The sequence below is a fragment of the Stegostoma tigrinum genome, chromosome 9 (assembly GCF_030684315.1).
Source record: "Stegostoma tigrinum isolate sSteTig4 chromosome 9, sSteTig4.hap1, whole genome shotgun sequence".
NCBI lineage: Eukaryota > Metazoa > Chordata > Chondrichthyes > Orectolobiformes > Stegostomatidae > Stegostoma > Stegostoma tigrinum.
The window spans coordinates 67,297,010-67,310,070 of record NC_081362.1 but is presented as its reverse complement, the minus strand read 5'-3'; the positions used below and the strand labels follow the sequence as shown (position 1 = coordinate 67,310,070).

The following is a 13,061-nucleotide window of genomic DNA, read 5'->3' as shown; positions in this document are numbered from 1 at the left end:
TTGAGGGTCACACATCAGGTGAAGGGAAAGGGTAAGAGGTAGAGTCTTGCACGATAACATCAACTGCTGTGGGAATTGAACCCACACTGTTGGTATCATTCTGCATCACAAACCAGCCAACTAACTTAAACCGAACTCCTTTGGGGTAGATTTGATTGTTGTCAATTTTTATCTAATTACATGACAGAGATGCCACTGGACCTTTCCTACCCTGATTTTGCAACATAAATGCAAGCTACTGATTTCATTTTCTTTCGCAATATAAACAATAATTTGAAAATAACAATAAAAATATTCCCCTGTTGTATGTAAAACAGATAGAACTTACATTTAGATTTCCAGCAGCTTTGAACTTTAATTTGAAGCAAACAATCTATTTCTGAAAATGCAAGAGGTCCACCAAACTGATGGCATAGAAAATACAATATCTCTGTGAAGTATTGGTTGCTGTTACAACCCAATATGGTACAACATAGAAATTAGTTGTTGGTGACGTTGATGGAGAATGTTTAAATACAGATGAATATTTCTTTACATGTATCACAAACAATGATGCCTAGAGTTATCAGAGATAATGGGAACTGCAGATGCTGGAGAATCCACGATAACAAAGTGTGGAGCTGGATGAACACAGCAGGCCAAGCAGCATCTCAGGAGCACAAAAGCTGACGTTTCGGGCCTAGACTCTTCATCGGAGAGCTTGCTTATATTCTGTTTTCCATGTACGGCAACATTTACAACTAATTAACATTAACTAAATGAATGTGAATTTGATTTTGGTAGTTCAGGGAACATGTACAAAAAACTCTTCAGCTGTCAGGATCAGAAATCATAAAGTGGAGCCAGAAGTAAGCCATTCGGCCCATCGGTTCTGTGCCACCGTTCTATAAGCCACAGCTGATCTGATAACCTACCACAGCATTTTCCTACCTTATTCCCAAAATCTTTATTCCTTTACTGATTAAAATCTGTTTATCTCTGCCTTGAATGTACTAAATGACCTAGCCATTAAGAGAGATGAAATTCCTCCTCAACTCTATTTTAAATGTATGACCCTTTATGCTGAGATTAAGCCCTCGGACTCTAGATTCTATCACAAGGAGAATCAATTTCTTAGTATCTGCCTTGTTACGCTGCTAAGAATTTTGTATGTTTTAATAAGGTCGCCTCTCATTTTTTTAACACTGTAATGGGTACAGACACATCCTACTTGACCTCTCCTCACAAGTAAATTCTTCCTTGCCTGGGATGAAACGAGTGAACCTTTTTTAGATTGTCTCTAAATGTAAATTTCCTTATATAAGAGGACAAAAACTGGGTGTGAGTTTGCTCGCTGAGCTGGAAGGTTCGTTTTCAAACGTTTCGTCACCATTCTAGGTAACATCATCAGTGAGCCTCCGACGAAGCGCTGGTGTTATGTCCCGCTTTCTATTTATCTGGTTAGGTTTCCTTGGGTTTTCCAGGACAAAATCTATTCATAGTATTCCATGTGTGCTTTTACTAGTACCTTGTACACTTTCAGCAAGGCTTTCCTGTTTTTATATTTCATTCCCTTTAAAATAATTTCATCTGCTAAACATGGTCAGAGACTAGGAATTTTGGAGTAAGGAATTGACTTCCTGATTCCCCAAAGCCTAATTGTCATCTACGAGACACGAGTAAGGAGTGTGATGGAATACTGTCCACTTGCCTGGATGAGTGCAGCCCCAACAACACTCGGGGAGCTTGACACCCTTAGAACAAAGCAGCCTGCCTGATTGACATGACATCCACAAGCACCACTGCTCCAACACTGATGCTCAGTAACAGTGCGTACTATCTACAAGATGCGCTGTAGGAATTTACCAAAGATCCTTAGGCAGCACCTTCCAAACCCACAACCACTTACACCTCGAAGGACAAGGGTATTAGATATATGGGAACACCAACAAATCTAAGCTCCCCTCCAAGTCATTCACCATCCTGACTTGGAAATGTAATTCTGTTCCTTCACTGCTGCTGGGTCAAAATGCTGGAATCCCTTCCTTAATGGTATTGTAGGTCTAGCACAGTAAGTGGACTATAGTGGTTCGAGAAGGCAGATGACTATTACCTTCCCAAGGGCAACTAGGGATGGGCAATAAATGCTAGCTCGCCAGCAATGCCCACTTCCCACATAAAAAAGCTTTTTGTGAATTGAACTTGAAAACCTTCAAATCTCTGTGCTCTTCTCCTTTGTGCTGTCATTCTCCATTTAAATAATATCCAGCTCCCTTATTCTTCGTAACAAAGTGCATTCCCTTGTATTTTTCCACATTATGTTCCATCTGCCAAGATATTGCCAACTTATTTAACCTGTCTGTATGTGTTTGCAAACTCTTTTTGTTGTCCTCACCATTTGGCTTCCCATCTACTTTTGTGCCATCCTTAAAACTGGCAATAGTGCATTCATTCCCTCATCCAAATCATTAACATACAGTAAGTATCTGATCACTATAGAACTCCACATGTTATAAATTGCCAATCTGAAAATGCCCTCCCTATCCAATCTCTATATATTCCATTAATTGGCCGATCTTCTATCTGTGCCAATATGTTACACACAACCACATGGGCGCTTCTTTTAGTGAGTACCCTTATGCACAGTACCTTGCCAACTGCTTTTTGGAAATCCAAGTATATTACATCTATGATAATGGGAACTGCAGATGCTGGAGAATCCAAGATAATAAAGTGTGAAGCTGGATGAACACAGCAGGCCAAGCAGCATCTCAGGAGCACAAAAGCTGATGTTTCGGGCCTAGACCCTTCATCAGAGAGGGGGATGGGGAGAGGGAACTGGAATAAATAGGGAGAGAGGGGGAGGCGGACCGAAGATGGAGAGAAAACAAGATAGGTAGAGAGGACAGTATAGGTGGGGAGGTAGGGAGGGGTACCCATGGCCACCCCCTTTGTCTGTAGGAAGTGGGACAAAGGGTGTGGCCATGGGTTCCTGCATAGGCCCAAGCTATGCCTGCCTCTTTGTAGGTTACGTGGAACAGTCCCTCTTCCGCACCTACACAGTCCCCAAACCCCACCTCTTCCTCTGTTACATTGATGACTGTATCGGCGCCGCCTCTTGTTCCCCAGAGGAGCTTGAACAGTTCATCCACTTTACCAACACCTTCCACCCCAACCTCAAGTTCACCTGGACCATCTCCAACACATCCCTCACCTTCCTGGACCTCTCAGTTTCCATCTCAGGTAACCAGCTAGAAACTGATGTTCTTTTCAAGCCCACTGACTCCCACAGCTACCTAGAATACACCTCCTCCCACCCACCCTCCTGCAAAAATTCCATCCCGTATTCCCAATTCCTCCGCCTCCGCTGCATCTGCTCCGAGGATGAGGCATTCCACTCCTGCATATCCCAGATGTCCACGTTCTTCCAGGACCGCAACTTTCCCCCCACAGTTGTCGAGAACGCCCTTGACCGCATCTCCCGCATTTCCCGCAACTCATCCCTGACACCCCGCCCCCGCCACAAGCGCCCCCAGAGGATCCCCCTCATCCTCACACACCACCCCACCAACCTCCGGATACTACGTATCATCCTCCGACACTTCTGCCATCTACAATCCGACCCCACCACCCAAGACATTTTTCCATCCCCACCCTTGTCAGCATTCCGGAGAGACCACTCTCTCCATGACTCCCTTGTTCGCTCCACACTCCCCTCCAACCCCACCACACCCGGCACCTCCCCTGCAACCGCAGGAAGTGCTATACTTGCCCCCGCACCTCCTCCCTCACCCCTATCCCAGGCCCCAGGATGACCTTCCATATCAAACAGATGTTCACCTGCACATCTGCCAATGTGGTATATTGTATCCATTGTACCCGGTGTCGCTTCCCCTACTTTGGGGAAACCAAGCAGAGGCTTGGGGACCGCTTTGCAGAACACCTCCGCTCAGTTCGCAATAAACAACTGCACCTCCCAGTCGCAAACCATTTCCATTCCCCCTCCCATTCTCTAGATGACATGTCCATCATGGGCCTCCTGCAGTGCCGCAATGATGCCACCCGAAGGTTGCAGGAACAGCAACTCATATTCCGGTAGGGAACCCTGCAGCCCAATGGTATCAATGTGGACTTCACAAGCTTCAAAATCTCCCCTTCCCCTACTGCGTCACAAAACCAGCCCAGTTCGTCCCCTCCCCCCACTGCATCCCAAAACCAGCCCAGCCTGTCTCCTCTTCCGTAACCTGTTCTTCCTCTCACCCATCGCTTCCTCCCACCTAAAGCCGCACCTCCATTTCCTAACTACCACCTCATCCCGCCTCCTTGACCTGTCCATCTTCCCTGGACTGACCTATCCCCTCCCTACCTCCCCACCTATACTCTCCTTTCTACCTATCTTCTTTTCTCTCCATCTTCAAGGGCAGGAAATAGCACCAATAACATCATCAGTGCAGGTGGGATCTACAGTAGGACTGGAACAAAAGCTATGGCAGACATTATATGTTCCTTCTTCAAGACTATGTGAGCATAGACATGACCATGGCAAAAAGGCAGGCAGGCCCAAACACACACCCTGAACTTATAATTGCTCACTTTACCTATGGATCCAGGAGAAAACCTATTAGAAATTTCCACAATTCATCTACACCTTCTTTGCACCAGGACGATAAACCAGGAGTGAGCAGCTAAAGAGGAGCCAGAAACTTCAGTTTCTGGCATAATTTTGTGGCATCAAAAGACACTGAATGCTTTCCAGTTGCACTCATTCCTTCCTCTTACCTATTGAAAATGAACATATTTTATGCTTCTATTTTTCTCATGGCAACTGTGTTATGACTAATTAGGATTTTACTACTGCTGGTATTTTCAATGATGAAAGAGGCATGGATGAATGAATAAACTGAGGGAATTAGGAATGAGACACTGCTGTTAATGCTAGGTCATTACATTGTTTGAATCTGTGTTAATTCAGTTTTCTATTCAATATACCACCTACTTAAATTTTCAAACATACATCATTCCCACATTTGAAGGTAAACTTCCCTCAAGTCAACTGGGCAAACAGAAACACGCAAGTCATGAGAAAATAAACTGTCTGGTTTTACAAAGTTTTCCATCTAAAGGTCTGGAGGGAAATATTAGACTTCGATGTGAACTAAAGCTGCCATTTGCGTTTGGGGCCTTTAGTCAAGTCACAGAAGTAATATTACTTCATTTGGAGCAAATAATCCTTTAGCATTTTTCCTTTCACGTGACTCTATGCTTCAGCTGGCAACATTGCCCTTACCCAGATTTCTATAATGCTGACCATTTGTGCTGTGAAGTGAGAAATAAACAGACCTGGAAAGTTTCATCAAAGCATTAAACATCAGGAGGTTGATGCCTGGCATCGTTAGCTTAAGCTCTGGTATAATTAACTATCTACTACATTATCAGTGCCATCACTAAGCTGCAAGAACACATATATCAGTTTTTGTCTATTTTCTGACAGACATGGAGTCTTTTTTTCCTGAGTATCACTGGAGGCTTTGAAAATGTATCTGAAATTGACAAAGTATTTGTACAGATGTGCATTTTGGTGATGGGGGAGGGGGGAGAAGTGGGGTGATAAGTACAGTCAGGTACAGAGCAGGATATCAATTGAGTAATGATTACAAGTGTGGTGCAAGCACCTGTTGTTTAACTGAAGGAATGTCCTAACCGGGCCTTGAAGCCCAGCTTTGTTTCTTTTTTGTCTTGGTTCTTTAGCTAGTGTACAGATTACACTGAGGGCACAGGGGAACAGCCGTTTATGTGCTTTGTGGTCAGTCCTCTGGGGATTATCTCCAAGTCAATGTTTATGGAGTGCCGCAGCTAACACTGCCCAGATGCTCTATCTGTGGGAAACCCTGAAACCACACTGTACTAGGCTTGCGGTGTTGTCAGGGATAAATACTCTCTCCCTTTCAGGCCATTTGTATATACTCAAGATTTTTCACACCAACTGAGTGAGTGTAGTGGCAGTTAAGGCAGATGCAAACATAGCACTACCGGTGAAATGCCTTACAGATGTTTGAGGTTACCAGTTTTTCAGATTATTAGAATTCAGAGTTGGGGTTTGAAGCCCTGATGGGAGGTGTATTTTTGCCCCTGTTATTTGCTGTCATTTGGGTTTACAGAATGAAGTGGAGGTGCAGGGAATTGCTTCAACCACATAAGGCAAAGTTTCACACAGAAGTCTAGACCACAACAGGATCTGGAAAAAGAGACCAGTCATTCTTAGCTCACACACAAAAAAAACCTAACTGTTTACTTCCCTTTCAGGAGCTATAATTAAAATCACCAAAGCTTCAGTAGAGGCATCAAGACCCTACCCGAAAGCTACTTTCTCTTTATACTTGCAGCAACATTAATATTTTAGCAGAAATTGATCTTTCTCATTTGATTGTCCTTGAAATTTTACTGTTACCAACTCTGCAGGCATCTGCACAAATTTAAAGGCTAATCTCCATGATTCTGTTGAGAACAATCTTGCACAACAATCAGAAAGGCAGTGAACTATTGACACGATTCTTCAAATACAGGGGGCAATGAATGGCTCATTTTAAGTTGCCAATGTGCATTGGAACCCTGAGGACGCCTTAGTCCATGTTCATACATAGAATTTTGAAGGAAGTTCAAACTTTCGACTTTCAGGTTTCTCAGCTCAGACTGCTGCCAGATTCTTTATGGCAATGGGATCAGATGGCCACAAACCATGGGGACTTGGGCTGTTTGCCCTGAACTTACCCTGGTTTTTAAGCGAATTTCCTAAAGAAATTTTGCTAGTAGTTAAGGCCTGTTCAAAGATTCAGCTCGAAGCAATTCAACTGGAGTGTCAAAACACATCAACAACCACGGCAACCTCTGGCTATGGTCATCTTACCTCCTATCAATGTTCATTCACCACCTGACTGTCTCCCAAACAATGTTCACCCCTTCCCAACAATGTTTGGATCTTCTCCCGGCTTCTCAACAATGGCCATTCCCCTCTCGATATTTTATTCCTGGCATTATTTAGCTAATGGATAATATTTACAGAATCTGTTGAGGTAAGGAAAACACAAATGCTAACAGGAAAATCTTACTACAAGGTTGTCTTGGGTGGTTGCAATGTGGAGAAGTCTGAGCACAGTTGATCCTGTCGGGTCTTGACTCAGGCCTGTTATACTCTGTATGTTATGTATTGACTTAAGTTTAGTCAAATTAATTCCTGCCATACTGCTGTGCCTTCTGTTTGGTTATGCCCTGGTGTAGCCTCTGGTGTCTTTGCAGTGGGTGTATCAGACTGCACTTGCCACGACTTGCTTTCTTTTTAAATCCTGGCTATAGTGTCTAAATTGTTTACTCACCTTATGCTTACAAGTGCTGTTAGACTTGTATTTTCTGCCATTATCTAGCAGTGAATCAATGCCATGCAAGAGTGGTGTCAGGTGGTGTGATGTAGTGATCTTAGTGAAGTTATGAATAGTTAGTCTGAGACTCTTCTGGGCACTAAGAGATTGCAAAAAGTCTTGGTTCAGCTCAGACGTTTGCCAGGAAGAAGAATGAATTTGGTGGCTAGGAAGTAAATTTTATAGTTGCCAGCACAGCATTTCAGAATCTGGGACCAGATATCTGGACTGTCCCAGCATGCACTTTGTTTAGTGATGTTATAATCCACAGCCTTGCTCTTTGTTCCTGTGTCAGCTGTACAGAGATTTAAGAAATCCTGACTTCATGAACCTTACCGATAAAAATGGTTGCCGGCCCGATCAATTTTTGGTCTGAGTGCTGAATTGCGATTTGGGCCAAGCAACCAAGGCAGCCTAGGGGGAAAATATGCCCCAGGACTCTATTTCTATGGTCAAAATCTAAAAATAAAGAAGAAAACGTAAAAACATATTTCCTCCTTGCTCCTCTTCATCTCCCCATTTTTCCCAAGTCCAATCAAAGCTACCCTGTGTCCCTTTGCCTATTTTCATGCCCGCCTCATTCATCCTATGCAAGTCTACCCATCTCTGATAACCCCTAAAACCCCCTGTGCAACTAAACACATCCATCATGGGCCGTTATAGCCGCTAAGGTACCCTATGCCATTCTAACTTTACTCTGTGTCACCCAAAGTCCATCCACCTCTGCACAATTATGAGAAAAGATATTCAACACATTCAAAAACATTTAAATAAATTGAATTTTCTTCAAATAATCTCTTATGAGAACAAACGTTTCACTTTATTATTTAATCTCTCAAATAAGTAATCCTTTACATCAACAAACGTTTCCATTAAAAAAACAATTGGATCTGTCCATTGAAAAGCTCTCCTGCTAGTCCCCAAAAAGTGAGAAATAGAAATCATTCCTCTAGTTTTCACCCCTCACATTGCCCTTACCTCACAGAATCCCCATTCTTCAGCCATGTCAGCTTATGCAGGCTATGCCTTAGGCCCATCCCCACTTCGCTCCCCACATCCCATTTACCCCATGCAGTGTTCCTCTACCTATCCCCATGACACCCTATACCCTATTCCAACTTCATGGCTACTCCACTTATCACACAATTTCCCCTTCTTGACAACTCATTGAATATCCACAAGTACCCATGCATGTAGGATATACATAGTTCTAAAGCTAAAGTTTTACATTGCGGACTACACTCTGTCACGGAAGAGGTGTCTCACTCATAAAAAAAAATTGACACTTCCTGGCAGTTGTTTACTGGTCAACACTTGTTAAGACTTCTTGACACCTTTTGACAGTTTATTACAGGTCTTCACAATTTGAACAATTGCATGGGGCTTATGTACATTTACACACAATCTTTTGCACAATTGGCAGTTACAAAAGGGACCCTAACCTCTCCTCAAAACTTCCTTGAACTCCACCCCAAGTTGTTCTGTAATCACATCTGCAAGGATATCTCAGTCTTCTATTGTAGTATCCTGGCTATCCAAAGACAAAAAGCACTGAGAGCAGGTCTGCTCCTACCTGGTCTTATTGTCACACATTGGGTTCCAGTGACCAACATTTGATTTCAGTGGAAGTAGCTGGTCACTGAAATAGCTGTCTCTGAGAATTGTGCATGTTTGAAAGATGGCCTGTAACCATCACCACCATTTCACCAAATGCCACCCTGCAGAATTGAAGGATGCTGGGTTTGGGAACAAGACTTGAAATTCCTCAATTCTTGTGGCATTTTTGCTTCGGTAGAGACACTTGGCCATGGTAAAAACCTAGATCTATATGTTTGCTACAAAATTTGAGGAAAAATGTTAAAGTAAACTTTGTAGGGAATTACCCAGTGAAAACATTTGTTACTCACAGATATGGCCATAATGCTGCTCTGAAGGGGAATTACAGCTTGTAAAATGCCTTCCAATGATATTTTTTATAAGCAACTTGTATGATGCGTCCTGCTGGTTTTAAAATTTATGACTTGCCAGATGTTCACATTTTTGCAGTAGAGGTTAGTCACTGAAAGGTTGAATTTGTGTATCTCTGTTTACTACCACTTTTCACCCTTTTAGTTTGAGTCCAGAGTGCAGCGTATTATATATAAACAGGTCTTTCTACATTACTGTAAGCACATCTGCTCTCCTGCATTCCTTTCTCAGATTGGTGAGCTGGCTGTAATGATCTGTAAATGTTTTCCTTATCTAACTTCCAGGTACACTCCAAGAAAATTTTACCTTTGGTTTTTCTCCTTTTCTGATGGGTAACAATTTCCTCTGTAAAGAAACAGCAAGAGAGTGCTCAATGTGCAAACAAACAAATCACCCAACACAATAATTGGGTAAGTGGATGTTCAGCACCAGCAAACTTGCTACTGTCCGAATCACTAAAAGCCTACTCTGAAGTTTTGTACGACAACTGGGCTTTTCGATCCTCAGTCAATATCCACTGCCTCTTAATTAAATTGTCTATGGTTTGTCATCTGAAATTTCTGCACAATGTGCACAGTTTGTCTCAAGACACTTTCTTGGTGTAACATTTTGCAGATGTGAATATTTTTGCAGTTCTGTCACCATATAAAGTGTGTCAACAATGACTAACTGATCAAAATAGCTAAATTTAGAAGAGGTATCAGAGCAGAACTCTTAAGTATTGAATGTGGGAAGCTAGCTCAGTTATCACTGTGTAAATTTGTTGCAATTCATCATTTTGTACTGTTTCTGTATTTTTGACAGGGATTCTTCTGAAAATCTTACAAATTGCAAATTATTTAGACCCAACTAAAATGTGGAACCTAATTTCAAAGCGCAGAACAAGGAAATGTACTTGTCATCGTGCAGCAGAAGAGTGGAACCCAAAACTGTGTGTAGGTTTCAAATATTCTTAAACAATACATTGCCTGAAACATCAGCCTTCCTGCTCCTCTGATGCTGCTTGGCCTGCTGTGTTCATCCAGCTCTACACTTGTTATCTCATTTGATAATAGGTGCAGGTTTAGAGAGGAAATCCACATATAGCTTAGATGGCTGAAGGCTGGCCAATCCAGAGGCTGGATTCTGGTTGGGAGGGATGGGTGGTGGCAGTTGCAGTATTGGTGGAGGTCACAGATATCCACTTAAAAGGGACAAGGGTATGGATATTTATCATGAGGCTGATAACTTTAAATCACAGGCACTGTGGGATGAGGAGCCAGTGTGGTTTGCAAGGGCAAGTTAGTTCAGTTGGTTACCAAAGTAACAAGTCAACTGTAGGCAAAAAATTCAGACAGAGCCCTGGTCATTATATGGCGATCCTTGTGCAAAAGTGCTTGGTGAGGGATATCAGATTAATTCAGAATTTAGCTTAACCATGATTTGCTTTCATTGTCGATGGCCCACCATCATTTACTGTTGAGCATTATATATAAATTTGTAGCTATTTGAATAAAATTCTAAGAAGTTTAATAAATATTGTGGCACCACATCCAGAAAAGTTCCATTAAGAGGGTAATGGAGAACGATGAAGTGAAAACTGGAAAGAAAAAGTATAATCTCTATTCCAACAAATAAAATGTGACAGATGTGCTGAAGTAACCCAAGTGACTTTGAAGATTTAACAAGCAACATGGTGCAATGTGACCTCTGCTGCTTTCCACCAGCCAAAAATTCAAAGATGAAATTCTCTTTGACCCAAAACAGCAGGTAAATCCTCAAAGAAAAACAGCAATGATTTTAAAAGCTGCAGCACAATGGCAATAAACTGGCAAAGCCTGCACACAAAAAAGCCCTCCTACTTGCCAATAAATTCTTCACAATTTATTCAATGTGTGGGAGCAATTTATTGGCTTGTAAACCCAGGATCTGTTTGGTTATCACTTTAATGTTCTTTCTAACATCCAAAATATACATGTTAGCTATTACAATGCTTCTCTGGAAACGGATAATGATAAATATTAGTGCACAGATTCTGGCAAGTGCAAGAAATAACTTTTTAAAATTCTTATTAAAAGAAGATTTTTCCTTTTTAACATGAATGTATTGATGCACCGTTCATTTTAAATCTAAAAACACTTTTAACCGAAGTCATACTTTCAATTCTAGTCTTTACAAACTACTTGAATATGCCAAAGTTAGTAATAAATTGACTCAACTTTTATTAAATAAAATCATCAGCCAAAGTCAGTGCAATTAATTTTGTAGCTAAATATGTTGAGCTATAGTCTGCATTATTATGGAACATTCTGTATTTCACTAACATGGCTCAAAACATTCTTCAAGTAATCTGATATTTAAGTTTGATGGGCAATGTTACTGGCAGAATGGTAAATTCAAGATTTTGTATTTTGATGGATATTTTGAGTAGGAACAAAACTACTTTAGAAGTCTTTTTTTAAAATTGAGCATTCCACGTTAAGGTTCAAATACTCTTACATTTATTAACATAACAATTCAAATCAAGTGACTGAAAAGAGAAAAAAATGGCCTTGTCAAACAAATGCTCAAAAGCACAAAGTCTAAGTGGCAGTTGTGTGTTGCTGGTCTATCAATAACTTCACTACCTCTCACTGCAACATTTAGGAAAGCAGCCGCAACTAATCAGTTTTCACTGCCTGAAGAGTATCAATTGCTTCTTTGTTCTATCGAGTGATTGAAAGCATATTCATTTGAAAGAAGAAATGATTCAACAAAATAATATAAAAAATTCACGAGAAACTTTGTACAGTCTAGCCGTTCTGAACACTCCACTTCCACACTAGTTCAGTGGGGAGGATCAGGCTAAATGTAATGTTAATAGAGACCTTATTAGCACTCTGTACTATTGACAATACCAGGTACTTAATTATATATGTTGTCATAACTGGTATAATGACTGTGAGAAACTTCTGTTGTACAGTATTGTGTTCCAGATACAGTGTAAAACTTCCTTTTGTAAAGTACCTTGAACATATTTGCTACTATTTTGGCAAATTCAATAATTACACATTAGCAAGATCACAAAAACGCAATGAAATGATCTGTTTTGGTGTTGGCTGAGAGAAAAGATATGGTCAGGATACTGAGATAACTCTTTATCGTTCTTCATTTGCTTGCATATTGTTGTAGAGTTCATTATTCTTTGATAATTGTCTGCTCTTTAGCCCAAGACAGTGAAGCACCTCAAATCATGAGTCTGGCTAACTCAGTCTCGTCTGGGAATGGGACTTTCTGATCAGTATTGCTTACATTCTTACAATCTGAGTCATCAAGGAAGTAACCTTTGAGCATCGTCAGAGCCATAGACACATTCCTGGAACATGAGGAAGCAGGGAGTGAAAAACTTTTAGACTCACCACCAAGTCTTCACATAGCTTAGGTACGATCACTCTGTCAAAGGGCCACTCAGCTACTAGGGGAACGGGTTAGCAATCGGGAACTTTATTGTTGGATATTAACTTCTAGTGTTGTGATGCAGCCAAGATAATTCTCAGTAAAAAAAAAAGATTGCGTCAGGGACTGCTGCAGATTATGCTGATTGATACTAGCAGGCATATGAAGTGTTAATAAGGTTTGTTTTTTTTATTGCACCAATTGCTATTCCTGCTGTCTCATAGCTCTGCACACATGTCGCTGCTGATACTAAAACCACACACTGATACACCACGTCTCTTTGAGTAA

The 13,061-nt window shown here is 41.3% G+C and overlaps 1 long non-coding RNA gene across 1 annotated transcript in view; it reads right to left on the bottom strand.

Annotated features, from left to right (window-relative positions):
* Window positions 1-12,839, bottom strand: part of LOC125455044 (uncharacterized) — a 61,042-nt gene extending 48,203 nt beyond the window's left edge. Inside the window, exon 1 of the long non-coding RNA XR_007248132.2 lies at window positions 12,737-12,839. This is a non-coding gene — a long non-coding RNA (uncharacterized LOC125455044). The remainder of the gene's footprint in view (window positions 1-12,736) is intronic.
* Between the last annotated feature and the right edge of the window lie 222 nt (window positions 12,840-13,061).